The sequence below is a fragment of the Hypanus sabinus genome (genome assembly GCF_030144855.1).
Source record: "Hypanus sabinus isolate sHypSab1 chromosome X2 unlocalized genomic scaffold, sHypSab1.hap1 SUPER_X2_unloc_7, whole genome shotgun sequence".
NCBI lineage: Eukaryota > Metazoa > Chordata > Chondrichthyes > Myliobatiformes > Dasyatidae > Hypanus > Hypanus sabinus.
The window spans coordinates 14,547-42,500 of record NW_026779007.1 but is presented as its reverse complement, the minus strand read 5'-3'; positions in this window follow the sequence as shown (position 1 = coordinate 42,500).

Sequence of the window (27,954 nt, the reverse complement as noted above, 5' to 3'; positions counted from 1 at the left end):
AGCGTCAGTGAAAAAAATGTCCTTGATATCACAGAACCACGGTACATCGTCGATGATCACTCTGGGTTCACGGAGAAAGTATCGACGAACGTTTATCAGACAGGACAGTACGCCGGTTGTTGTTAGAACCATAGCCGCAGTTGTTCCGGTGCAATACTTTGTTTTCAGCTTCTGGCAGCAAATGGCGACAAACCGATCGAAGGTGAAAGTGACGGTGAACCAGACTGAACAGTACGTGACAGTGTACCTCAGCCCCTCGATAGCAATGCACACAGGGGTAAGGTCCAGATACTTCCACATCATATAATACTGTTTTATTCGAAACAAAATAACCTCCAAGACAACAGCCAGTAGATCTGCCGCTGACATGGCGATCAGGTAGCGAGTGGTGCAGGTAGAGAGGCCGCACTTTCCCCTGGAGAGGATCACAATCGCCACGAGGTTCACTGCAGAGAGGAAGAGGAGGAAGAGTGAAGATTGAAGAGGAATGTTTGAAGAGGGAAGAGAGAAGAGGGAAATGGGAAGAGGGAATGACTGAACACATAATCTGATAATTCACACAGCATCAGCTTTCAGCGGGAGTGCGAAACCGGATGCTGCACTACCTTCCTCAGTGTGGAGATAAGACTGTGTGGCTCATCATGGAGGTTAAAACGAGCTGCATGACCGTCAAGCATCGGTGCTGATCCCGATTCCGGTCCTTGTTGAGGCCAATTTCAATGATTTAACCCTGCCCGTCCAACCCTCTAGAAACCTGGCATTTGATGGGTCTGAGGAGGGATCCGGCGGGAAACAACGCACACAAAGCACTTGAGGTACTCAGCAGCTCCAGAAGCATTTCTGGAATTGAACAAACACTGAACTTGCCGGACGAGACCGTTCTTCATCAGGAAGCGATATCCCCGTTACCGCCGGATATCAGAGGGAAAGCAGGAACAACTTAGTAACTAGAGGCTGGGTGGCTCTAATAATACATTAATTGTACAGGGCAGTTCAGTTCTATATCACCCGTCAGCAGGTCCGTGGATACTGTCTCCAGTGATCAGGCCCAATTATTGACCAACATGTAGTGGAATATAATTGTGCGAGACAATACAGGGAGACGGGAAACACAGGACCAGGTGTTCAATCTGATCAATAACTCAGAATGGGGGTCCAAGCCTTCAAGAGTTGAGTGCACAAACAGCTATCATCTCTGGGAGGGAAGTCACATGCTTCTAAATAAGCCATCATGAAGGGGACCAGGATGGCAATGCTTGGTTGTTGGTAGGTAGGGTTAATACTTGACTTTCAAGAGAACGTGTGAGTTATGTTCCGACTGGACTAGGTCCTTAGTTGTTGGTAGGTAGGGTTAATACTTGACTTTCAAGAGAACCTGTGAGTTATGTTGCGACTGGACTAGGTCCTTAGTTGTTGGTAGGTAAGGTTAATACTTGACTTTCAAGAGAACCTGTGAGTTATGTTCCGACTGGACTAGGTCCTTAGTTGTTGGTAGGTAGGGTTAATACTTGACTTTCAAGAGAACCTGTGAGTTATGTTCCGACTGGACTAGGTCCTTAAACTACTGGAGAACAGTGCGGAAAGAACAGATGTTGTTTTCCCCTCGGAAGCGATTAGTTTTTAGTTCCAAATATTCTTGCCACGTTTTGTCATCCTGCAACCTTATCCATCAATCTCTTTGTATTATGGACAGCATGTGTATAAACGTCTCTATCCAGCAGACTTCATCGTGATAATCGTGCATATGACTTTTTTTTAGTGTTCTGTCGCTGAGCAGCAGTGAACCATGTGATTGGCCTATCAGAGTTCTCTTTGAGAACTACTTGACTTGATCAGCATTTCTGATCTGGCTATTGTTCAAGATTCCATTTAATAAATTAAAACAATAAATAGTGAACCTCAAAATGTAAAACTCTTCCAATCTGATCTTCAGGGAAAGTTGCCTTTCTTCAGCACCGGTCCAAATCTGGACAAAGTCCCATTAAAGCTCCTCCAGTCACACCTTCCCGGAGAGCTGCCAGTCCCTAGTATTGGTTCTACTCTGGAAAAGGTGTCATTAAAGGAAGTACGACGGTCAAGTCGATCCTGGGAGTTCGAGGAGATCCGGGTTGCGAGGCGGTTGTCAGTAAATATGAACAATCAGAATGTTCAATTGACAGCATCGATATCTCTGACGGAAAGTTGTGCAATGATGGTCAAGCTGGAAACTGGTAAAACGACCATAAACAGGCTCCCACCGGTTAACACACAGAAATACCAAACATGAACTGCTCTGCTCACTCACCAGGAACTCCAATGACAGCAATGAGCACGTACAGCATTTTCTCTACACTGACAAACCTATCCAACATTTCAGACATTTTCTCAGTCCAGTGATCTGTCCCCCTCTGCTACAGGCGATCTCTCGGAAGGGAATGTCCAGGCAGCATGTGCCTGAGCTTTTTAATAGCTTTTCGTGACTGCACGGGGACAGGTTTCAATAGATTTCAAACTAAAGGTTTCTAGATTATTTACAAAACAATTCCAGCAGGCTCAATTCCCGCGGTGACTGATTGTGATTAATGTTGTGAATTAACTTTTAGACCATTTGTGGGACTCAGTTTATCCCGACAAAGGTGTCTGAACCTTCCGAAGTATCTCATCAATCAAAAGTGCTTCCACAGTAAATATGTCCTTCAAAGGAACCACTTGTCAGGCAGAGAATATTGAAGTAAATTTCGTCGTTGGAGCTTGTGAAATTGTATTGGATTACCTGCTGTTACCGATCACCACGAGAGTATGAAGGCGTGATTCAGTTTGTGTCCGTGGACTCTGAAAAGAGGGCATCCAAGAACATGTCTGTTTGTAATGATGAATGAATATTTTCATAGTGTGTGTGTGTGAGTGTGTGTGTGTGTGTGTGTGTGCGCGCGCGTGTGTAGTGTTTATTTGTGTGAGTTTGTGGGTGTGTTTCTGTTAATTCTCCGTTACATTGATCAATTACTTTACAGACATGGTGCTTTCATGTCATATTATTATCCATCCACATGGCTCGGAATGTTATCACCGACAATTCTTCATGAGTTTGAGCAGATAATTTCAAATAAAGAGCGGGTGTATTAATCCTATTTGTAAAACACACAAGTTGTGTTTCAGCCACTGACAGCTCAAATCCCGATCTCGTTCGACCTTACTATTCGATAATTACACCCTGCGTGTCGTTACATTTAAATATCTACCTCTAATACAGAAAGCTCCTTCATCTGCAGATAGTGATTCACCCTCGCCAGTACTTACCTCAGAGAAAATACAATTAATCTGAATATTTAACAATCACTCTCTTGTTAGTCCCATTCTCGATCTCATAGAAACCAGATATAACTTTCCAATCAATCCCTTGTGGCGGAGGAGACACGGATGTTTTGTTTCGAAATACAGAAACACAGAAAACCGTAGAAATCAATAGGCTTTCCACAGACAAGTTCTTTCTGAGCTCCATGTACTTGTCCAGAAGTCTCTGAAAAGACCCTATCGTATCCGCCTCCACCACCGTTGCCGGGAGCCATTCCACGCACTCAGCACTCTCTGAGTTAGAAGCTTACCCCTGACATCTCCTCTGTACCTACTCCCCGGCATCTTAAACCTGTGTCCTCTTCTGCGAACTATTTCAGCCCTGGGAAAAAGCCTCTGACTATCCACACGATCAATGCCTCTCATCATCTTATACACCTCTATCAGGTCACCTCTCATCCTCCGTCGCTCTAAGAAGCAAAGGCCGATTTCACTCAACGTTCCGTTTCTCATTGAATATAAAAAATCATCAGCTTGTCGAATTGACAGGATTGACATTTCTCACGGATATTTATACAGTTTTCATCAAATTGGAAGCTTGTGAAACGAACACAATCAGCTGCATAGCGGTTAACGTTCGGAAATTCCAAACATGAAGTCTGCACACTCACCGGGAACTCCAATGGCGGCAATAAACATGTACAATATTTTCTGCACACTCCTGTAACTCGCCAACATTGAAGACATTTTCTCTGCCCAGTTCTTCGTCCCCCTGTGCTACAGGCGATCTCACGGAATGAAATGTTACGGCGGCATAATACTGTGGTTTTTAATATCATTTAGTGACTCCACAGGGACAGGTTTCAACAGATTTCGAAATAAAGATGTTTAAATTATTTACAAACCGATTACGTCAGGCATGTGCAATCCCCACCATGACAGATTGTGATTAATTTAGTGAAACTGCAAAGAATGGAAAATGCGATGGTACTGAGCCGTGTAAATTGGGAGTGGCATTCTCCCAGCAAGGGAGGCATTGTTGAAAGCACCAACAGACCCAGCTCATCACCTCTTGTTCCTGTCGGTGCGGCTGTCGTCCATCCGGTGAGGAATTCGACCAGCAGATCCACTGGGAGTAAAACGACAACTCCACTCTGATTCTGCACCAGTTCCCATCGCACGTCAACCTGAAACTCGAGCAAATCTGGAGATGCTGGAAACCAAATCAACATGCACATTTCAATTCTTCTTCCCACTCCTATTCCGACACGTCAGTCCATGGCCCCCTCAACTGCGCAATGAGGCCACACTCAGATGGAGGAGCAACACCTCATGTTCCGTTCGGGTTGGTACCAACCTGATGGCATGAACATTGGTCAATTGAACTTCCGGTAATGCGCACCCTGCCCCATTCACCATTCCCTCATTTCCGTATCTCTCTCTTGTCTTACCTCCTTACCTGCCCATCAACTTCCTCTGGTTCTCCTTTCTTCCATGATGCTCTATCTTGTTCTATCAGATTTCTCTTTCTCCAGTCATTTATCTCTTTCATGAATGAACTACCCGGCTCTTAACTTCACCCCTGCCCCACTCCCACTTTCACCTGTCTCCAGCCACATTGTGAGTCTTATTCACTCTCCCACTTCTCCCGCCCTCTGTCTCTGAATTCTCATTTTTGTTCAAGTTCTGATCAAGGGTTTTGGCCCGAAACGCCGAGAATGGTCTCTTCCACAGAGACTACCCGGCCAGCGGAGTGAGTTCCTCCAGTATGTTGTGCGTGTTGCTTTGAATATAATCTCATCCTTCTTTCCTGATTATCATCCCTCCTTCCGAACCATCCAGAAGGTAGCCGAGGTACTTTGTCCTGGCCCAAAAGCAGGTCTACGTCTATCACCTTTGAAATAAAAGTTTGCCATGAGAAAAGAAACACTGCTGCCTTCTATTTGACTTACTTCCACATGGAACAGCGAAAGGTAAAGCACAGGACCAGACCCTTCGAGCCGCACTGTCTGTGCCAACCATGACGCCACTCTAAACGGATGCTAACTACGGTACATGATCCGCTTAGATACATTCCCTGCCTGTCCGCGTGTTAGCGCTCACAACAGCAACCGTGGGCATTTCTGTCCTCTCTTCCCAGATGCTTTCAATCATTTGTGTTAAGTTATTTGCCTCGGAAAAGGTGTCAGGATCTTCGGAGCTGTCGTATGAAATACAGGTGCTTCCACTGTGTATCCCGACACCGGTCGGCACGTCCATCTAACTGGACGGCAAAGAAGGTGTGATTTGCAACGTGGATGATTTGGGGCAGGCTGTATTCTGGCAAAGTGCACTCGGAGGGGTTCAGCAGTGAAATGTTAAGGGCACAAAGCTTGCATGTTCCTGTCAGAATAGAAGGTAAACATAACAGATGTAGTAAGAGATACTTGAGAGATATTGCGATCCTGCTTAAGGAAATCAAAGGAGATGCATAAGCAGGTCAAGGCACGTGGGAGCAAATGAGGAGCTTACGAAATAAAAGCGAACAGATGGAGTATAAGAATTGCAACAGAAGTTCAGAAATTAATCCAGGGAGTTAAAGGAAGGCAGTATGTTGCCCTGGCAAGGGGAAGGGCTTGTACTGGTGCAGGTAGATGTGCTTTGTGGTGGGAGGGCTTTTCCCGTGAGGGACCGGGCAGAATCTGTTGTGGAAGTTCTCGGAAATGATTCCAGCTTTGAACGGATTGTCAGATGTGGAACGTTTGTCGGCTTTCGTCTGTGTTCATCGGCGTTCAGAAGAATTAAGAGTGAAAACTGTCGAATGGTGAAAGGCCCGGATAGAGTGGATGCGGAGTGGATATTTTGTGCTCGGGGACTCCAGAGGAGATACACCACGATTGTTGCGGACCCCAGTACATAACTCTGAGAGAGTGGCCACACAGGGTGAGGGGATGGTAAAGGCGATGTCGGCCCAGCTAATCTTTAGTTTCCGAAACACTGAGTTCCAGTATCAAAGTTTCAAAGTTTCAGAGGGCCAATGTAATGTCAGAGAAATGTATACAATACAAAGCATCCTCAAATGCTTTTTCTTCCAAACCATCCACGAAAACAGAGATGTGTCCAAAAGAATGAACGACAGTAAAATATTAGATTATGAGGACACTCAGTCCTCGTTTATTGTCATTTTGAAATGCATGCATGCATTAAAAATGATACAATGTTCCTCCAGAGTGATATCACAAAATAACAAAATGACAAACCAAGACCCACACTGACAAAACCACATCATTATAACAGATAGTTACAGCAGTGCAAAGCAATCCCGTAATTCGATAGACGCACACCATGGACGCGGTTTAAAAAGTCTCAAGTCCCGATCGATTCCCATAGTCCCGATATCAGGCAGCAAACGGGAGAAACTCTCCCTGCCGTAAGCTTCCAGGCACTGACAATTAACGCCTCGGAAGCAGCCGACTACAACAGACTCCGAGACCGTCCGAAAACTTCGAGCCTCCGACCAGCCCCTCCGATATGGCCTCCGGGGCGCTATCCTCTGCGAGCGCCTTCGACCTCGTCCCGGCCGCCGAAACAAGCAAAGCCGAGGTCTCGTAGGCCTTCTCTTCCGGAGATTCCGGACCGCACAGTAGCAGCGGCAGCGAAGCGGGCATTTCAGAAGTTTCTCCTGAAGTTCCTTCACGCTCTCACGTCTGCCTCCATCGAATCAGGATTGTGCACGGATCCCTACTTAACACGGAACAGATATCCATTCTCCGGAGAGGCCGCGCACGCTGCGTCGCGCTGCCATCTTCTCCTCCTCCATTCGGACCCCAAAGTCCCCCCAGCTCCCCTCCCTCCCGTGCGTAAGCGGCAGCAAGCAACAATCTCCCCTCCCCCCACTGGCAAAGGCATTTTCCAGATTACTGGGTCTACGTCTCTGCTTTTCACCAATGAAAGAAGTATTGTAGGAAAGGCAGATGAGCTCGGGGCATCGAGCAGCTCCTGGGATTATGGTGCTGGACCCATTAGCAAGACTTGCAGGAGGAACAGGACTGGTAGCTCCATATTCCGGATTCCATCGTTTTAGACGCTGCAGAGCGTGTGGGGAGCTGGTAATTGAAGATTACTCGTCGGGGAAAACCTCACGGTCGTGCCTAGTCAGAGCAGACTAGAGAACTCGTCTGGTCAGACTGTGTGGGTGGAACTGAGGGAAAAGAAACGTATGAGCATTTTAAGGTGGCCATGTTACAGACCACCAAACAGTCTGAGGGATTCAGAGGAACAACTTTGTAGAGAGATCACAGACTGTTGCAGGAAACAAAATGATGTTACAGAATTGTGATTGTAGCGTTTCACACATAGACTGGTGCTCCTCTACTGTAAAACGCCAGATAGGATAGGGTATTGTAGGAAAGCCAGATGATCTTAGGAAAATCAGTCGTGTTCAGCAAAGTTTCCTTATTCAGAAAGTGGAAGTCCCAACGACATTTTTGATCAGCTGTTAGGAAATGAGACAGGGCAAGTGACAGAAGTGTGTGTGGAGGAATACTTTGAGTCAAATGGTCGCAATTGTATTAAATTCAAAGCAAATTTGGAAAAAGGTAGGAATGCTCTGGGAGTTGAGATTCAAAATTGGTGAAAGGCCAACTCCGATTGGGTCTGAAAAGATCTGGCAAGTCTGGATTGGGTCAGGCTGCATTGTGGCAAAGTGTACTTGGTAAGCGGAGGCCTTCAACACCGAAACTTTGAGAGCACAAAGCTTGCATGTTCCACTCAGACCAGAAGGGTAATCTAACAGAGACAGTTAAGAGATATTGACTTTATGTTGGACAGCAATGTTAGACTTGACTCAGATGTTTAAAGGAGATATGTGTTGCAAGTTTTATTTGTCATACTCGTAGTGGTGTGTATCTGGAATGAATGCCAGAGATGGTGGTGGAGCAGATGCGATAGAGTCTATTAGGCCCCACTGCCACGATGCAATTGTATGGTGATATAAAGGGTGAAAAATGACTCATTGTTCAATAACACCCGCTTTGCATTGGAACGACAACTTACGTCGGGCACCGCACAAAATCGGCGGCAGCTGTCGAACTGGCGGGGCCACGTGTCTATCTGGCTGTTCAGATCCAATGGACTCACCTCTTCACTCCCTCTGTGCTTCAACACTCTTCCTCAGCCTCTATACCCTGTTGGCACTGGCTGAGGTGCCTGTAGGTAAAATGAGAACTCAGACTATGATTAGTTAATATGGACGTCAGACAGTCTTGCAAATAGTTAAAGTGAATCGTTAAAAAGTGTTCCCAGTAAGGGAAGAGATAGTGACGTCTGCGCACTCATGTCGGCATCCCTGTTCTCTCATTATAGTTAATTTACGGCTGGATTGTAAAGTTTGTGATGCTTATAACGGATGTGGTGAATTGTACTGCTCAGAAATATTATCCTACTCAGGAAATTAATATTATTGTGAAGCTGAAAAAGGTATCTTGGTGTAACTGGTGTTATGTGGGAAACTATAAATGAAGCTCTGATGGGTGGGGTATCTATACCCCAGTCTATCAGTGAAGTTACACCATGGGAATAAACTATTGTTGTGGAATGCGAGGAACCTGCTTTCTCATGGTCAAGTCTATGAAGTTTATTTCTGATTTATCAAATCCCCCCGATGTTACACGTATTCAGGAAACTTAGTTGTTCACACGTTTCTTTTCTGTTCAAGGGTATAGTGTTATTAGTTGTGATAAGTTAATTGTCAGAGGGTTAATGCGGCCATTTTATAAGGAAGGGGCAGTGTAGAAATTGTGAATGTAACTGAAATGTTTGAGGCCTTTGTCGTATAAATATTTCATTCAACGTGTAGGGGTTCTGAAGTGGTGAATATTCACCGCTTCTAGAAAGTGGTTGTAGTAGGGCCTATTCTAAACACCGGGAGCATCCCGTCAGATCCTTCTAGCTGTCGGCCTATGTCGTTAATGTCTCATTTATGCAAACTATGCACCGTATGGTAATGCGGCGTTTGAATTATATTTTGGATAAAAGAGGTGATATGAAATTATACGATGAAACTCTTGGAAACGTCAGGTTTTCAGGCATGTGGATGGAAGCACCAATTGAGAAATGTAAAGGAGCAATAAATGTTGTCAGGTGCTCCCAGAGAATCTTTGTTGATCATTGAATTTGTTCGATCTGTTCTTGATGATGACTGAGTGCCTTACGGATCAGCTTCATCTTCGACTGTAAAATGTCTGGATGTGATACAAGCAGGGGATAAAGACTGTGTTGTGGTGCAGAAAGGTTTCGGCTTTACTGGTTGAAATAGTACAACTACCCTTACAATTGCAGGGACTGCAGTTGATGTGAACACACTGAATTAATTTGAGAGGCAAAGGAATTTACATCCTGTTAATGCTGTGTTCCAGAACTGTTGGGAACATCACAAGAAGAATGTGTTTAGGTTCTGTTGGCTGGGATGTTGCCACGGTGAAGGGATGGGTTATTTAGATTACGGAACATGCCCCACTGTGACGTTCTCTGAAACCCCACCTTTTTTGCCGATGAGAAGTAGTTTTAGTTCACACAGTTTAATAAAGTCCAATGACTTCGTTATGACTGGGAATCTGTTGGTTCATCAGTATATTTAGGAAAATTATTATGATATGTTAACCATTGCTGCAGAAGAATCGAAAGATAACTGGGATGTGTGTGTGTGGCTGATTTTATGGCCGAATTGCATGTAGCGGTAAAGAAACAACTTACAAAACATTCATCAGTATATACAGCAGAATTTGTTGTTACTTTTGGCTTACAGTGGATGGTGGAAATTTCTCCATGTAAAGTTGTTTTTTGTTCAGATGCCTTTTCGGTTATGCGACATCTTAAAACATGTTATTCTAGCAATCGGTCAGATTTACTTTTGGAAACTCATCAAAAATTATTTCATGCGCAGAGTATTGTTTTATGTCTCCACTTTTTATGCGTACCTACACATAGAGGTTTAGTTACAAAAGCTGTCAAAATTTCAACTCTGGATGAAGACCTTCCACCGAGCAATTCAGAAGCTAAGGGGTCGGTGGGTGAAGAATTATAGCAAGACTGGTGGGATAATGGGCATAAATGGAGACACCTTTACAGAATACATAACTGATAGGTTTACGGGGGAAGGGGGAAAACAAGCAAGAGAGAAATTACATTGACTCGACTTAGAATTGGGCATACTGTGATCATTGCTTCCTTATGACGTGTTGGAAAACGTCATTCTGGGTCGTAAAGTTTTTTGTTATTGTGAAACAGTTGAACACACTGCTTCAGGGTGAAGCGTATCAGGTATAAGTAAATCAAATGAAGGCTTCATTACAATCTTTGAGGGTGATAGTTTTAATTTAAACGCTTTCTTAAGTTATGACAGTCACTTTAATTTAATTCATAGTATCGTGTTTGATTAAGTACAATCTCTGTGGCTTTTAGGTTAAGTTAGTTTACATTTAAAAAATAACAGTGAGGGTTTTATTTCCCAGTTCTCTGAACCACACTCCATTCCACTTTGTGGCGGGAATGTCCCTTTACATTGGTGTGTCATCCGCCGTTCAACTAAACCTTCCCTTATTACTTCACGTTAGCCAATCATTCAGGGGGACGGGTGAGAGTGGGTGATTGACATTGGATTAGCCAGCCAGCATCCAGCAAGCTCCCCGCCACTTTGTCAGAACGTCTGGCTGGTCCGTTCGATGGGCGGAAATGGGAATAGGTGGAGATCCACAGACCAATCGTTTTCTCAGACATAACAGTACGCCGGTTGTTAAAACCACAGCTGCAGTTTTCCCGGTGCAATATTTTGTTTTCAGCTTCTGACAGCAAATGGCGACAAACCGATCAAAGGTGAAAGTGACGGTGAACCAGACAGAACAGTCTCTGGCTGCGAACCTCAGTACATCGATAACACTGCACACAGGGGTGATGCTCAGAAAACTCCACCGGAAGTAATACCAATTGATTCACTGGGGGGAAACAGAGAGAGAGAGAGAGAGAGAGAGAGAGAGAGAGAGAGAGAGAGAGAGAGAGAGAGAGAGAGAGAGAGAGAGAGAGAGAGAGAGAGAGAGAGAGAAAAGACACTGGACATTCTCCGGGATTTAACACTGACCGGGTTTCAGCTAAAGATCGGGATGGCTAGGGTCTGTGAACGGCTGTTAATCTGACATCAGACACGGGTCACACTGTATCTGACCTGCCTTCTTCAGTGTGGAGATAGAACGACGTGTGTTCCACTATCGGCGATAAAAAGAAGAGCCGCAAGAACTATGGCCATCGGTACTGATTCTATTCGTTGATGGAGCCGGTTTCACTGATTTAACTGACCGAGAAGGGATACGGAGCGGAGCAACACACCAAAATACTGGAGGGACAGTTTAGCAACCAGAGACCGGGTGGTTCGGTTAATGGATTATTTTACAGCGCCGATAAGACACAGCCGCAGATCTATGGAGACTGTTTCAGGTAAGCAGACCCAATTATTGACCAACAGGCAGCGGGACCCCACTGTGACTGACTCCACAGGGAGATGTGAAACTCTGGAACAGAGAACTCCTCTGATCAATAACTGAGAAACAGTGAACTCTCCAATGTCCAGCCCTCCCAGTCACACCTTCACAGAGAATAGGCTGTGCCCAGCAGGGCACAATTCTGTGCAAGGTGTCATTAATGGCGAGGACAGAGTTCCAGCCGATTCCGTGACTTACAGAAGGGACAGATATTTTGTACTGCTCGTCATTAAATATGAAAAATCAGAATGTTGAACTGACAGTGTCGATAAGTCTGACAGATACTTGTGCAACGATCATCAAATTGGAAGCTTGTAAAATGATCATAGCCACGATCGCCTTCCCTCACTGCCCACGACATCCCCGAGCTCGGCGTCACCTGCAAATCGGCTGATCCGGCTAACCACATTACCATCCAGATCTTTGATTGAGACGACAAACAACAAAGGACCCAGCAGCGATCCCTGCGCCACGCCACAGGTCACAGTCTACCAACAGGCTTGACCAGCCCCCCGCGCGGGACCTCGTCAGACGCCTTGCTAAAGCCCAGGGAGGCCACATCCGCTGTCTTGCCTTAACAGAATCGCAGCGGTTAACACAAGAAATAGCAAGAAATAACAAGAAATGCTCTGCTCACTCACCAGGGACTCCAATGACAGCAATGAACACGTACAATATTTTCTCCACACTCTCGTAATTATTCAACATTGGAAATAGTGTCTCTGTCCAGTGATTTGTCCCCCTCTACAACAGGCGATCTCTCGGAATGAAATGTTGAGGTAGCACATGCCTGGCGTATTTAATTTCATTTATCGTCTCCACGGGGACAGATACCGACAGATTTAAAACTAATTTAAAAAAAATATTTACAAACCAATTACGTCAAGCAGGTGCAATCCCTGCCGCGGCACATTGTGGTTAAATTAATGAATTAATATTTGGACCATTTTTGGGAGATATTTTGCCCCAACAAAAGTGACTGAACGTTTTGAGTTGCCTTATCAATTAAATGTGCTTCCACTGTACATATGTACTTCAAAGGAACCATTTGTCAGACACAGAATATTGAAATAATTTGTGTCATTCTACCTTGAAATTTAACAGTTTCATTGACTGTTACCATTCTCGTCAAGAGTATAAACTCTGGATGCAAGTTATGTTTAGGGAACTCCGCCGTGGGGGTTTCCAAAACAAAACGTCTGTTTGTGATGATGATTAAACACTCCCCTATCCAGGAAACCCTCTAACGACATCACTGACTCAGTCAGTCAGAATATCTGAGGCTTCGTTCAGGACCCATACCTAACCCTAACACATGGCCATCAAATTCGACAGTCCATTGGGGGGAGTATGTTTTAATCATGGCATCCTGTGTGTATCAAAATACATTGATGAGAGCCGAAGTGACGGATAAGAAGGTGTTTGTGTGTGTGTGTGTGTGTGTGTGTGTGTGTGTGTGTGTGTGTGTGTGTGTGTGTGTGTGTGTGTGTGTGTGTGTGTCTGTGTGCGTGTGTGTTGCATGTGCAAGAACCATCAAGTAATCAAGAACAGAGGTCAAACTTCAAATTGCATTTATTATTATTTTATGTCCAAATGAAACAGGCTTGAGACTCGTCACCTGTCCAGATCAGCAGGTACCCCCACATGGACAGAGCAAGAATAATTTCAAATAGTTCACAAATCGGCTCTCTCCATTTAACATAAACAAGAACAGAAGTCAAAGTTCATATTGCATTTATTATTGAAGTCCGAATAAACGGAACAAATTTGAGATTCGATACACCAAGTCAGTGTGTACCCACGAATCCGCTAACACACCCACATCTGTGCAAATCAGTATGAACCAACAAATCTGAGCTCACTGGAAAACCCGCATTCAACTCTTAAATCAGTGTGCATCCCGAAGTAACGGAAACCTCACAATATCTGTGCACCCACCCATTCGCTTCCATACTTCTAAATCTTCGCACATCCGTAAAGCACGATCAGCCGCCGAATCACTCCTGACTCCCCACGTCTCCAGTGTGTCCCATTCCGTGCGCATTGCTTGTCACAGAAAATATTACAGCGGAGCTTTGGCAGGATAGATTAGAGGGCTCGACTAGGGAGTTTTTTTTGGGTGAAATTGAGGAATGGGAAATGTGTAGTAACACTTACAGTGTTGTATTACAGACCACGTAATGGGGAGCGAGAACTGGGGGAACAAATTTGTAAGGAGATAGCAGATATGTGTAAGAAGCATAATGTTATGATTGTGGGAGATTTTAATTTTCCTCACACAGACTGGGAAGCCCAATCTGTAAAAGGGCTGGATGGTTTGGGCATTGTAAAATGTGCGCAGGATAGTTTTCCTGCAGCAATACATAGAGGTACCAACTGGAGAAGGGACAGTATTGGATCTCCTGTTAGGTAATGAAGTTGGTTAGGCAATGGAGTTATATGTTAGGGAGCACTTCAGTTCCAGTGATCACAATGCCATTAGTTTCAATATAATTATGGAGAAGTATAGGTCTGGACCCAGATTTTTGATTGGAGAAAGGCTAACTCTGAGGAGATGCGGAAGGATTTGGAAGGAGTGAATAGGGACAATTTGTTTCATGGGAACGATGTAATAAAAAATGGAGGACCTTTAATGGAGAAATTTTGAGGGTAAAGAATATTTATGTTCCTGTTAGGTTGAAAGAAAAGGTTAAAAGTTTGAGATGGTTGTCAATGAATATTGGAAAATTGGTTCGGAAAATGAGAGATATCTACAATAATTATAGGCAGCTTGGAGTAAATGAAGTGCTCGAGGAATATAAAGAATGTAAAAAGAATCTTAAGAAATAATTTTAACAAGCTCAGAGAAGATATGAGTTTGCTTTGGCTAATAAGGTAAAAATAAATCCAAACTGTTTCTAAAGTTATATTAATAGCAAAAGGATAGTGAGGGTTTAAAATTGGTCCATTAGACATTTAGAGTGGACAGCTATGTGTGGAGCCAAAAGAGATGGGGGAGATCTATTCTTCGTTATTCACTGAGGAGAATGATATTGAATTGTGTAAGGTAAGGGAAACAAGAGGGCAGTTATGAAAACTTGTAAGATTAAAGAAGAGGAAGCACTGGCGCTTTCTAAGGAATTTGAAAGTCGATAAATCTCCGGATCCTGAAAGGATATTCCCTGGTAGCTTGAGGGAAGTTAGTGTAGAAACAGCAGAAATATTTCAAATGTCATTAGAAACGGGGATGGTGCTGGAGAACTTGAGGAATGCGCAGACTTAAGGACATTTTAGTGAATATGGGGGTACACAGAGATTTGTGGATGTGAGCAGCTTTGTGGGTTTGTCAGCGAATATGAGGAACAGTGGATTTTGGGACACCCACTGATGAGGGGATAAAGATGGGTTTAGTGAGCTGCGAAGATTTAAGGAGATTCCAATGATTATACGAGGATTATACACACATACATATGTGGGCGTGTGTTCACCATTTAAACTTTGTTCTTGTTGTCTTTAAGGTGGAAGCAGCTGTTCTGTAAAGTGGTTGAAGTGAATCCTGCTCGGTGAGAGTGCAATGTGTCGGTCTGTGCACGGATTTGGGGTCTGCATGGATTTGCGGATGTGCGCATATTTCAGGACCTGACGGTGAATCTGGGAGGACAGACGGATTTGGCGGCGGATGTTGCTTTCCGGATGTGCACAGATTTAGGGGTAGGTCAGAGAATGTGTGAGTACACTGGAACTTTCGGGTGCCGGCTGCTTTTGGGGTGCACGCTGATTTGAGGGTTGAATGAGATTTTGCCAGTGAGCACAGATTTGTGGGTGCACACTGATTTGCACAGAGTTGGAGGTGCTGGCGGATTCGGGGGTGAGCACTGGCTTTGGGACCCGGTGGATTTGGAGGTGTGTCAGAACTCAGGGTTTTTCCGTTTTTAATGCAATAACAATTAACAAAATATGTACTTTGGCCTCTGTTCTTGTTTCTTTTTGATGGAGATAGCTATATTGGAACTGTTTGAAATGATTCTCTCTCCGGGATAATCTAATTTGCGCGTGCGGGTGTCTGCTGAAATGGAGTTGTGACGAGTCTCGAGGCTGTTTTATTTCTGACAGAGAAATTGAAGTCTTGAAAGTTTGATATTTGGCCTGTGTTCTTGTTTAGCAGTCATTTTCTGAAGCGTCTGAAATGACTGCTCGAGAACATCTGCATTGCGGAGACAGATGGGAAGGGACTGAACCAAGGGGGATAAACTGAATTGGAGGTGTACATGCACGTGTATAGTCAGGCAAGGACAAGCAGAGACAGAGACACAGAAACACACTGACACATACTAACACTCATAGATAGACACACTCAAAACAGCACTTTCTTATCGGCGTCGCCAGCTCTCAGCCGTGTTCTTTGAAACGTACGGAGTGACATGATTAAAACAGACCCCTCCCCCGACTAGACTGCTCACTTTTATGGCAAGTGTTCGGGTTAGCGATGGGTCCTGGATGAGCATCCGAATGATCTGCGTTTGACTAAGTCACTGAAGCAATTGGAGGATTTAGTGGATATGAAACAGTCATTTTCTTCGAGGCCTCTCAGTACAGTCCCACAAGCACAAACTGCATCTAGAGTTTACACTCTTGAGGAGAATGGTAACAGTAGGTGATTCAGTACAATTTCACAGACACAGTGACATAATTTACTTCAATATTGTCTGTCAGACAACGGGTTCCTTTGAAGTACATATCTACAGTGGAAGCACATTTAATTGATAAGACACCTCGGACGGTTCGGTCACCTTTGTTGTAACAAACTAACTCCCACTCATGATCTAAATATTATTCATTAATTTAATCAGAATCTGTCATCGCAGGGATTGTACCTGTCTGACGTAATTGGTTTGTAAATAATTTTTAAAACTTTATTTTTAAATCTGTTGAAATCTGTCCCTGTGGAATTGCTAAATGGCTTTAAAAACCCCAGGTATGTGATGCCTTAACAGTTCATTCCGAGAGATCGCCTGTCGCACAAAAAGACAAACACTGGCCAGAGAAAATGTCTGCAGTGTACGAGAGATACAAGAGTGTGGAGAAAATGTTGTATACCTCCATTGCCGCCATTGGAGTTCCAGGTGAGTGAGCAGAGCATTTCACGTTCGTTATTTCTGGGTTTTCCGAGCCCCTTTAAGATAATGTCACCAGCTTAAAACCTGTTAATCACTGCAGAAATATCCATCAGAAGTATCGACCCTGTCAATTTCACATTCTGAATTTGCATATGTAAATACAAGTGGAACAAAGTCCATGTATCTGCTCTAACTCACCGGATCGAATAGAACGCTGTTCTTGCCTTGAATGACACCTCATCCAGAGATGTCCCAGTGCTGGGGACGGGGATCTCTCCGGGAAGTTGTGACTGGGAAATGTTTGCATTCTGAAGTACACTTTTCCTAAGTTATTGATCAGAGGGAAACCCCAGTCCTGCGCTTCACGTCTCCCTGTGGAGTCTGTCACAGTCGGATCCCATTTTCAGTTAGTCAGTTATTGCGGCTGATCACCTGAACCAGTATTCACGGATTCGCTGCCGTGTGTTATCGAATTAAACTGCGCTGCAGAATTAATCCATTAACGGGACAACTCAGCCACAGGTCACTAAGTTGTTCCTTCCTTCCCTCTGAAACCCGTCATAAATCGGGGCAGCGCTTCGTCCTGAAGGAGGGTCTCGACCCGATTCGAAAGACTATTCAATTGCATGGATGCCGCCTGACCTGCTGAGTTCCTCGAGTTTTGTGTGTGTTGCTCCTCTCTGTATCCCTTCTCGGCCTCATCAGATGCTGATTTTCCAGAGTCCTGGTCAGTCACAATTAATTCAGTAAAACCGGCCCCATCAGCGACTGGAATGGGGATCAGCACCGATCGTTGTTGTTCATGCAGATCGCTTTTATCGCCAACGATTCCCCACACATCGTCTTATCTCCACACTGAAGAAGAAAGTTCAGAGACGTTTCTCGTGTTAGATTAGCAGCCGCTTACAGCCTCTAGCACTCCCGAGTTTTAGCTAAAGCCCAATCCCATGGTAATTCTTGGACAATGTTTTCAGTAATGCCCAGTGTCTGTTCTCTCTCTCCAGTGAACTTACTGGCGATTGTGATCTTGTCCCGGGGAAAGTGCGGCCTCTCTACCTGCACCACTCGCTACCTGGTAGCCATGGCAGCGGCGGATCTACTAACCATTGTCATGCAGGTCATTTTGGTTCGAATTAGATTCTATTACTTCCGGTGGAGTTTTCTGAGCATCACCCCTGTGTGCCGTGTTATCGATGTACTGAGCTTCACAGCCACTCACTGTTCTGTCTGGTTCACCGTCACTTTCACCTTTGACCGGTTTGTCGCCATTTGCTGCCAGAATCTGAAAACAAAATATTGCACCGGGAAAACTGCGGCTGTTGTTCTAACAGCAACCGGTGTACTGTCGTGTCTGAGAAACGTTCCCCGATACTTCATACTGGAACCTGCAATAATCATCGACAATGTACCGTGGTTCTGTATTAACAAGGACCATTATTTCACTGACCCCGGGTGGGTAGGATATGACTGGCTCGATACCGTTTTAACTCCGTTCCTCCCCTTCGCTGCGATCCTGCTGCTCAACGCTCTGACAGTCAGACACATTTTAGTGGCCAGTCGGGTCCGGAAGGGGCTGAAGGGTCAGAGCAAGGGGGAGAACCGCAGTGACCCGGAGATGGAGAGCAGGAGGAGGTCTGTGGTTTTACTCTTCACCATCTCCGGCAGCTTCATCATCCTGTGGATGACACTGGTTGTAAATTTCATATATTATCAGGTCTCGGGAATAGGAAACGATTTCAATGACTCTGAATTGATCTTTCACTACGTCGGGTTTTTGCTGAGGAATTTCAGCTGCTGCACGAACACATTTATTTACGCGGTGACTCAGTCGAAATTCAGGGAACAGGCGATCAGCTCGTTGAAATATCCGGTCACCTCGATGCTTCAGTTGATTAACGGCGCCGCATCCTGAGTAGTCGCTAGAGGCGGCGTGAGTCTCCAGTCCGGGCTCCAGCTACTCGGATTCACCGCCTGATCTCCCAGGTGTTATTCCCGGGCGGATTGTCCCATCGACCGGCAGTCCGGGATGTTAAGATAGTGTGTGTGTCGGGAGGGGCAAAGCACCGTCCAAGAGAGTCAGAGCATCATTCATTCCGCCAGATGCCAGACAAAGAAGTACTCCGGAATGCCGCCCACACATTGGTCTGCGGTTATGTCCATCTATTCCCATCCCGCTCAGCAACTTCACTGTCAGACATTCCCACAAGACGGCGCGGGTAGAGTCAGATGCTCATTTACTAACTCAATGTGAATCAAACCAGTCTCCGCCATCTCGTTTAATGATTGGCAAAATTAAGGCATTCCAACTAAAAGGCGCATTCCCGTTATCAACTGGACTGGACTGTGGTGTAGAGAACTTGGAAATAAACTGTTTCTGTCTTCTAATGAAAGCTAAATTACACCCAACAAATCCTATCGATTATACGTAATGAAACACAATACCAATTAAATTATATTCACTGACTTCATTGACTGTTCTCTGTTTGAAAAAATGTATCAGTTTTACCAGTGACAGACGTGTTCAACTTTTTGAAGGCCTCTGGACAAGACACGTACAACTGTAATTTATCTTGTTGAACTGCAACTGCCTCTGCTTTCATAAGGCAACATTTTCACATCTCCACCTCTCCCTATGACTGACGTTCACATTAACTAATCTTCCCAATTGACCGATAGGCACCTCAGACAGAGACAGCAGGGGACAGCGGTCGCTCTGAGCTACGATAGGCCGGTTGGAAATCTGCCCCATGCTCCGCCCCTCTTGTTCTGCTCCATCGCCGTTGTGGAGTTCAGAGAGTAGCTGCTGTCGGAGTCTCCGTCCTCGGCTTTCACAAAGACGGGCGTGGTTCCCTTTCGACGCCTCGGTGGGTCCGTTCCAGCGAGGTTTGTGGTGACGGAGTAAAAGTGTTTTGCCCACTGTTTCTTTTTTTACACAACATCAGTGTAGAGAAAAGATAAAAAATACACTAAATTTAAAATACATAAATAGAGCAAGAATGGATTCATCAGTTAGTGTTACCCGTTTCAACTCAGATAAATGCCCTCGGGAATTAGAAATTTCCTAATTGGGCAAAATACAGGTTGTCCACTCTGTCTGTGCCTCTCACATTCCTATAAACGTCTGCCAGACCTCCCTCAGCGTCCACCGCTCCAGAGAAAATAAGCCTAAACTGTCCAATCTCTCCTTATCCAGGCTGCAACCCGGTAAAACTTTTCTACTCACCGTCTAAAACCTTCACATTTTTCCGATGATAGAATTGCAACACCTCAGATGCAATGAAACTAGAGATTTAGAAAACTGTAAAATACCTACCTGACACCGAAACTCAGTGCCTCGTCTACTGAATACAAGCAGGCCGGACATCGCCTTTACCATCCCATCACCCTGCGCAGCCATTTCAGGGGGTTACGCACTGGGATTCTCCTTATCCTGGTGCATTTACTCTGGAGTTACCTACAGAATATATCCTTTGTATGGAATACTATACAGAACTGAATGCAATATTTGAAGAAACATACCAGGTCAGGCACCATCTATGGAGAGGCATAGAGCCGACGTTTCGAATTAGACACTTTACTTTCAGCATTAACACTGGCCGTTCCTGGCCAACTTGGTGCCCAACAAAATAGTCCAGTCTGCTGCTTGTGTCCCATCTCCTCTGGACATGAATTAGCTTGAATAGTCACATGGGACAGTAGCTGAAGGCTATTTTTCCTGCTGTAAGATTCTTTGATTAAATCTTTCTTATTTCGTACTTAGCTAAAATGTATTTTAACTTTGTATAATTACAAAGGGTGTAGTGTTTGGACAATTAACGGGAAATAAGGTGGATAATTTCCTCAGAACCTATTTGGATATACTGCAGATTATTGAGCGAGGTAGAGGACTGGACCAATAAATTTGTTTTCTCTGCAGCCAAAATTAAGATCCCAGAAAAGTGACTATAAGTGTTTTTAAGTAGGGGGTAGTTCATCTTGGAAAATATAAACTCACGCAGTAGTAGTAACGTTTTTGAAAACGATTCTTAGGGAAAGGTTATAGAGTTACGGAACACCACATGGATAAACAGATCCACCGGCTCTTCCAATCTGTGATGACCAGTTTTCTGACCGAGTCCTATCGACCTGCACCAGAATCATAACCTTTCATACTCCTGCCGTCCATGTAGCTATCCAAACGTCTCCGGCTTTCAGCATTTTTTCTGGCTAATCCACACTCACACTGCTTTCTGAATTAAGAAACCCCCTCTCATCTTCCCCTTAAACAATTCACCTTTTACACTTAACTTATGACCTCTTGTTCTGGTCTCGCCCAAGCTGAGGTGGCAAAACTAGATAGGTGGCTAGATAGATAGACAGGTGGCCCAAACTGCACACAGTACTCTAGAATTGGTCTCACTAATGTCCTTTACAACCTCAACATAGCATTCCAATTCGTGTTAACAGTACTTTTATTTATGAAGGCCAATGTGCCAAAAGCTCTTTTCATGACTCCACCTTGACGTACGGGAATCTATTCCCAGATCTGTCTGTTCTCCGCAGACCACTATCCCCTACCAGTCACTGTGTAACTCCAACCAGGTTATTCCTGGCAAAGTGCAACACCTCACAATGATCCACATTATATGCCAGCTGCAAAATATTCAGCCCAGTTATCCAGCGACTACAGTGCCCACTGACGTCACACTCTGTTCTCTGACTGGGAACAACTTATCAAGTTTACCAGTCGGAAACTGCTTTAACTTTTTGTAAGGCCTCTGGATATGACACACAACTGTACTTTAGCGCGTTGAACTGCAACTGCCTCTATTTTCTCAAGGCAACATAGTAACTATTTTCGCCTCTCCACCTCTCTCGTGACTGACGTTCAGATGAACTATTGGAACGACAGGCAGCTCAGCCAGTGACAGCAGTGGACAGCGGTGGGTTTGAACTACGATAGGCCGGGTGGAAATCTATGCCATACTCAGTCACTCCTCTTCCAATCCATCACCCTGGCGGAGTGCAGCGAGTTGCTGCTATCGGTGGTATTAAGAAAAGACACAAAATTACACTGAATTACAAAATACCTAATTAGTGCAAAACTGACTCATCAGTTAGGGTTCTAGATTTTACCTTAAGTACATGCGCTCTGGAATTAGACTTTTCCTCCTCAGTGACGAAGATACATGTTGTCCACTCTCTCTGTGCTTCTCATATTCCAATAAACTTCTCCCAGATACCACTCAGGCTCTGCCGCTCCAGATAAAAAAAAAAAATCCCTAATGTTTTCAAACTCTCCTTATCCAGTCAGAATCCTGGCAAACCTCTCTATACACCGTCCAAAACCGCCATATTTACCTATAATAGAATCGCAGCGCTTCAGATGCGATTAAACTAGAGATTTATAAAACTGCAAAATACAGTATCTAACTGACACTGGAACCCAGTGCCTCGACGACTAAAGACAGGCATTCCCGACACCGCCTTTACCACCCACCCTGAGTAGCTGCTTTCAGATCCCACACTGGGAACCGCCACAATCCCGCTTGATGTCCTGCGGAGTCCTCCAGCACTAACTATCCTTTGTATAAAATGATAACGGGAACTGAATGCAATATTACCGGAGACATACCAGGTCAGGCTCCATCTAATGAGCGGACGTTTCGGATGATTCCCTTCACTTTCAATATCGCCACCGGCACTTGCAGGCCGAAATGGATGCCCACCAAGACAGACCAGGGATCACCATTGCAAACTTTTGTCTGCATTTTTCAAGCTTATTGATATTTTTCCAGCCTTCGCCGATTCCTCTGCTCTCTTCAGAGCACAATCTCCTACCATTCACCATACTCTGGTTGTTCCTGGCAAAGTGCGAAAACTCACATTGCTCCACATTTCATTGCAGCTGTAAAATCTTTAGCCGTTTGATCCAGCTGTGACAGGCATCTTCAACTTTCGATAATCTACTTCGCTGTCCACTCGCGCTCTGAATCTAGGTGCCGTCTGTAAATCCAGTTTACCATATTACCACTGAAATCCAATTACTTAAAGTGGCAAGCAAGAGTTTGTGCACCCCCGGTCAAAATGTCTGTTACTGCGAATCGCTTAGTGATTAAAAGAGAAACTGGTCGGCAAAAGTCATAAGGTGAAAGGTGAAGCTGACACTGTCCATTCAGGCAATCGCCTACCTGGCTATTTCCCTCAGGAATTGGGCCTCAATCACTTCGTTTAGTTCCCAGTCATTTCCAAGTTCCACTAACTGCAAACACCTGCTGTCCATCAGCAAATAGGGTGTAAAACCTCGTTATCACAACAAGGAGCTGCCGGCTCGTTGGTCGACTCGTGTTTGAGTAACCTCGTTCCATGGTTCTTAGGGCGATCAGTTCTCAGTCCAGAATCGCTCCTGAATTCTGTGCTAAGACAATGACTGCGGGTAAAGAATCCCTTGGCACCAATTTCACGCTGGCTACGAAGGTAACGGCTCCCGACTCGGCCTCTGCGCCCATGTTCAGCACTTGGGTTCGTTCCGCTGCCACGTCCTTGCAACAGAACAAACTGGCCACGATGAACCCAGCGGACACGTTCCCGTACAACAGGCACTGGCCAGCCAGGGTTACCTAATGGGCGCCCACGACCAACGACTTCGGGAGATCACGGAAAACCTTGGGACACTGACCACAAATGTGCAGAAGGTGTGAACAAGTGGACGGGGTCTCCACTTCTTTTTCTCTTTCCCCTCCAAGTACGCCGGCTACATAAACCGCACCGCTCGGGATGGCTTCGCCCCCGGAATCAGCGACACCATCCCCTCGAGAGCCGTATATACCCGAGCCTGAACCCTACACCGGGGCCTAGGTAGGTGCCGGGCCTTCCTGTCACAATGCTCCCTCATCTGTGAGCTGCAGCCGCGTATCTACACTTCCGATAAACCAAAGATTGCGTACATCATGGGGCTGCTACGAGGGGATGGTTTGGCCTGGGCAACCGCGAGATGGGATAAGCGACCAGAGGTTTGTTCCTACTTCTCCTCCTTTGTCCCTGAAATGAGGAAAGTCTTCGAACAATCCACGCGCGGAAAGGAACCCGCGAAACGGTTGCTTACTCTTCGTCAGGCTTCGCGAAGTGTGGCCGGGTATTCCATTGAGTTCCCGACCTTAGCCGCAGACTCCGGGTGGAATGACGAGACCCTGAGGGAGGCGTTTCAACAGGCCCTCTCGGACCAGATAAAGGATGAGCTGGCCGCTGGGGACGACACGGACTGTCTGGACTCTCTGATCTCGCCAGCCCTTCGATTCGATTATCGACTTCAGGAGCGACTGAGAGAGAGAACCAGACGCCCCGCTGCTCGGGGAAGCCCACAGTCCACCTTACCAGTCACAACCAGCCCCCCCCCCCCCACTTACCCGGCCCCTCCCAGTGTGGCTCCTGCCACGACCGTCCCCACCCCCCTGGGGAGAAAACGATGCAGCTGGAACGGAACCGTCTCTCCCCGGCCGGACGGACTCGGAGGTGGTGAGATGGGGATTGCTACTACTGTGGCAGGCCAGGACATTTCCGGGATACCTGCCCTCAAGCGGCCGAAAGGGAGGGCATCAGTGAAAAGGGTTGTCCTGGTGAGCCGGACGAGACTCCCCTCAGCCCCCAGACTCGGATGCTGATCCCGGCTACCGTGAATTACCAACGGTAGTCTCTGTCCCTGTCCGCTTTGGTGGATTCCGGTGCCGCAGGCAATCTGCTGGACGAAGACATAGCTTCCCTCACTGGATTACCTCACTGGAGCTAACTACCACGTTGGAGGCCCGGGCCCTGGACGGAAAACTGCTGGCTCGGGAGACCCACTGTACGCCGCCCCTGACCTTGATCCGTGTCCGTCAAGTCCTCCAGAGACTGTGGGAAAACCAATTATTTGTGAAGGCGGAGAAAGGTGAGTTCCACGTTCCTTCGGTCAGCTTCCTGGATTATATCATCGAGAGCGGGCAGGCGAGAGCAGACCCCGAGAATATCCGGGCAGTGGAATAATGGCCTAGACCCACGACCCGCAAACAACTTCAACGATTCCTGGGGTTTGTCAATTTCTACCGCCGATTTATCAGAGACTGCAGTCGAGTGGCGGCCCCCCTTACACGGAGTACCTCGCCTACTACCCCCTTCTGTTGGGACTCCGAAGCCGACTCGGCATTCACCGACCTAAAGAGGCGTTTCACCACCACTCTCATTCTGGTCCATCCGGACCCAGCCCGTCAATTCATTGTCGAGGTGGACGCCTCAGACTCCGGGATAGGAGCAATCCTATCCCAACGATCAAGTTCGGATGAAACGCTTCACCCTGCGCCTTCTGTCCTCGCCGAATGTCTCCCGCCAAGCGGAATTACGACGTGCGGAATCGGGAACTCCTGACGGTCAGAGCAGCATTGGAAGAATGGAGGCAATGGCTGGAGAGGGCAGAACAACCGTTTGTGGTATGGACTGATCATAAAAACCAGGCGTACATTCAGACCGCCAAACGTTTGAACTCTCCGCCAGGCTCATTGGTCATTATTTTACGGACCGTTAAAGTTTTCCCGCAAGAACGGGAAGCAGGACGCGCCGTCCCGCCAATACGACTCCAAGGAGGACACTGCCAGCCCAGAGGCTGTCCTCCCACCACCCTGCGTGGTTGCCGCCCTCACTTGGGAGATGGATTCCAAAGTAAAAGAAGCCCAACGGGATGACCCCGACACAGGCAATGGGCCGATCGATCGTCTGTACGTGCCCGTTTCCGTCAGGTCCCAGGTTCTCCAATGGGGCACAAGTCTCGGTTCGCCTGCCACCCCGGGAGGGATCGGACCATAACCCTGCTGAAAAAGCACTGTTGGTGGCCGTCCATGGAGGCGGATCCCCGTTCCTATGTCTCGGCATGTTCCATCTGTGCCCGGGGAAAAGCCTCTCATCCTCTCCGTCCTCTCCCTGGTCGTCTCTGGTCACACATCGCCCGAGACTTCGTCCCCGGTCCCCGCCTTCACATGAGAACACCCCCGGACTCACCAAGGCAGACCGATCCTCCAAGGCGGTGCACTTCGTTGCCCTCCCTGAACTCCCTTCCTCTCCAGAACCCGCAGATCTTCTCGTCCGTCTTCCGCCTCCACGGAATGCCCGCGGACATCGTCTCCCACCGGGGTCTCCAGTTCGTCTCACAGGTATGGGCTTTCTGTCAAGCCTCAGGTGCGTCGGTCAGCCTGTCATCCGGCTTCCACCCCCAGACGGAACGGGCAGGCGGAACGGGCTAAACACGACCTGGAGGCGACGTTACGTTGTCAAACGGTAAACAACCCGTCGACCTGAAGTGGCCACTTCCCGTGGGTTGAGTCCGACCACAACTCTCTGGTGAGCTCTGCCATTGGAAGGTCTCCATTCCGGTGTCCCTGGGCTACCAACCCCCGCTGAAGAGGAGATTGCGGTTCTGTCGGTTCAGGACCATATCGATCGGTGGGTTAAGGTTTGCGAGGAGACACGCACGGCCCTGCTCCGATCAGCAAAACAGCTCAGATGACGTCCGACCGACACCGGACTCCGGCTCCCGAGTACCCACCTGGGCCGATGGTGTGGCTTTTATCCAAGGATACCCCGCTCAAGAACGAGTACAGGAAACTCGCCCCTCGCTCCCTGGGACCATTCAGGGTCGAAAGTGCTACCAATCCAGCAACGGTCCGCCTAAAACTGCCAAGATCTATGTGCATCCATCCGACTTTTGATGTTTCCCAGTTAAAGCCAGTTTCCGTCAGCCCCTTGTGTCCTCCGACTGACACTCCCCCACCTGGCCGTATCGTCAACAACCATCCAGCATACACCGTCCGATGGCTGCTGGATGTGCGCAGTAGGGGCAGGGGTTTCCAATACCTGTTAGACTGGGAATGTTACGATCCGGATTAGCGTTCCTGGGTTCCCCGCTCCTTCATCTTAGACCATTCTCTCATCCAGGATTTTCATCGGGACCATGCAGACAGGCTACCGTTGACCCTTCTGGCAATCCCCCACCTTGCTATTTATCTCAGGAACTGAACCTTAATCCCCTCGTTTAGTTTTCAATCTTTCCCAGGTTCCAGTAACTACACACACCTGCTTTCCATAAGAAAATGCAGGATAAAAACTCTGTGATCACAACAAGGAGCTGCCAGTTCGTTGATCGACTCCGATGTGAGTAACCTCGTTTCATGGCCCTTAGGACTGCCAGTTCTAAGTCTAGCATCGCTCCTGGATACCGATTCCACGCTCGCTACGTCAAGAACGCCTCCCGACTCCGCCTCCGCCCCCGTGTTCTGCACTTCGGTTCGTCCATAGCCACGCTCCTGTACCACATCGAGGAAATAACACGCAGTGAAGACAAAGGAGTGGCAGAGGATGCCATTTACTTGGATTTTCAGGAGTTTCATATGCTCATGAGGCCGGTTAACAAGATAAAATCCAATGACTTTACAGGAAGGAAGCAATACGATTGCAGCAGGACAGAAGACAAATTGGAAGAATGGGCAAAAAAGTGGCAGATGGATAACAGTGTTGGGAACTGAATGATTTTATATTTTGGCAAAAGGAACAATAGTGTGAACTATTATCTAAATAGGGAGAATGTGCAGATGGATAACAGTGTTGTGAACTGTATGATGATGCATTTTGGGAAAAGGAACAATAGTGTGAACTATTATTTAAATACGGAGAAGGTGCAGATGAACAGAGGGGGTCCTCGTTCACGTCTCCGGGAAGGTTAACTTACAGGTTGAGACTGTGGAAAGATAGGCAAGTACAATGTTGGCGTTTGTTGCAAGGAGAAGAGAACATAAAACAAGGAGATAATGCTGAGCCTTTAGAGGACAGTGGTCAGGCCGCACTTGATGTGTCGTAAACAGTTCTGGGCCCCGTATCACATAAAGGATGTGTTGTTGTAGGCTTAGAATTTGAGAGGCAAGAGACATTCAGACAGAAATAAAACGCGAGTTCTCATTTGCTGATATGCGACGGACGATCTGTCTGTCTGGAGGCAACTAAAACGTTCACTAAAGCCGCTGTCATGTTGTTGTTTTAAAGTCTCAAGTTGTTATCAAGATTCAGACTCCTTCAAAGTT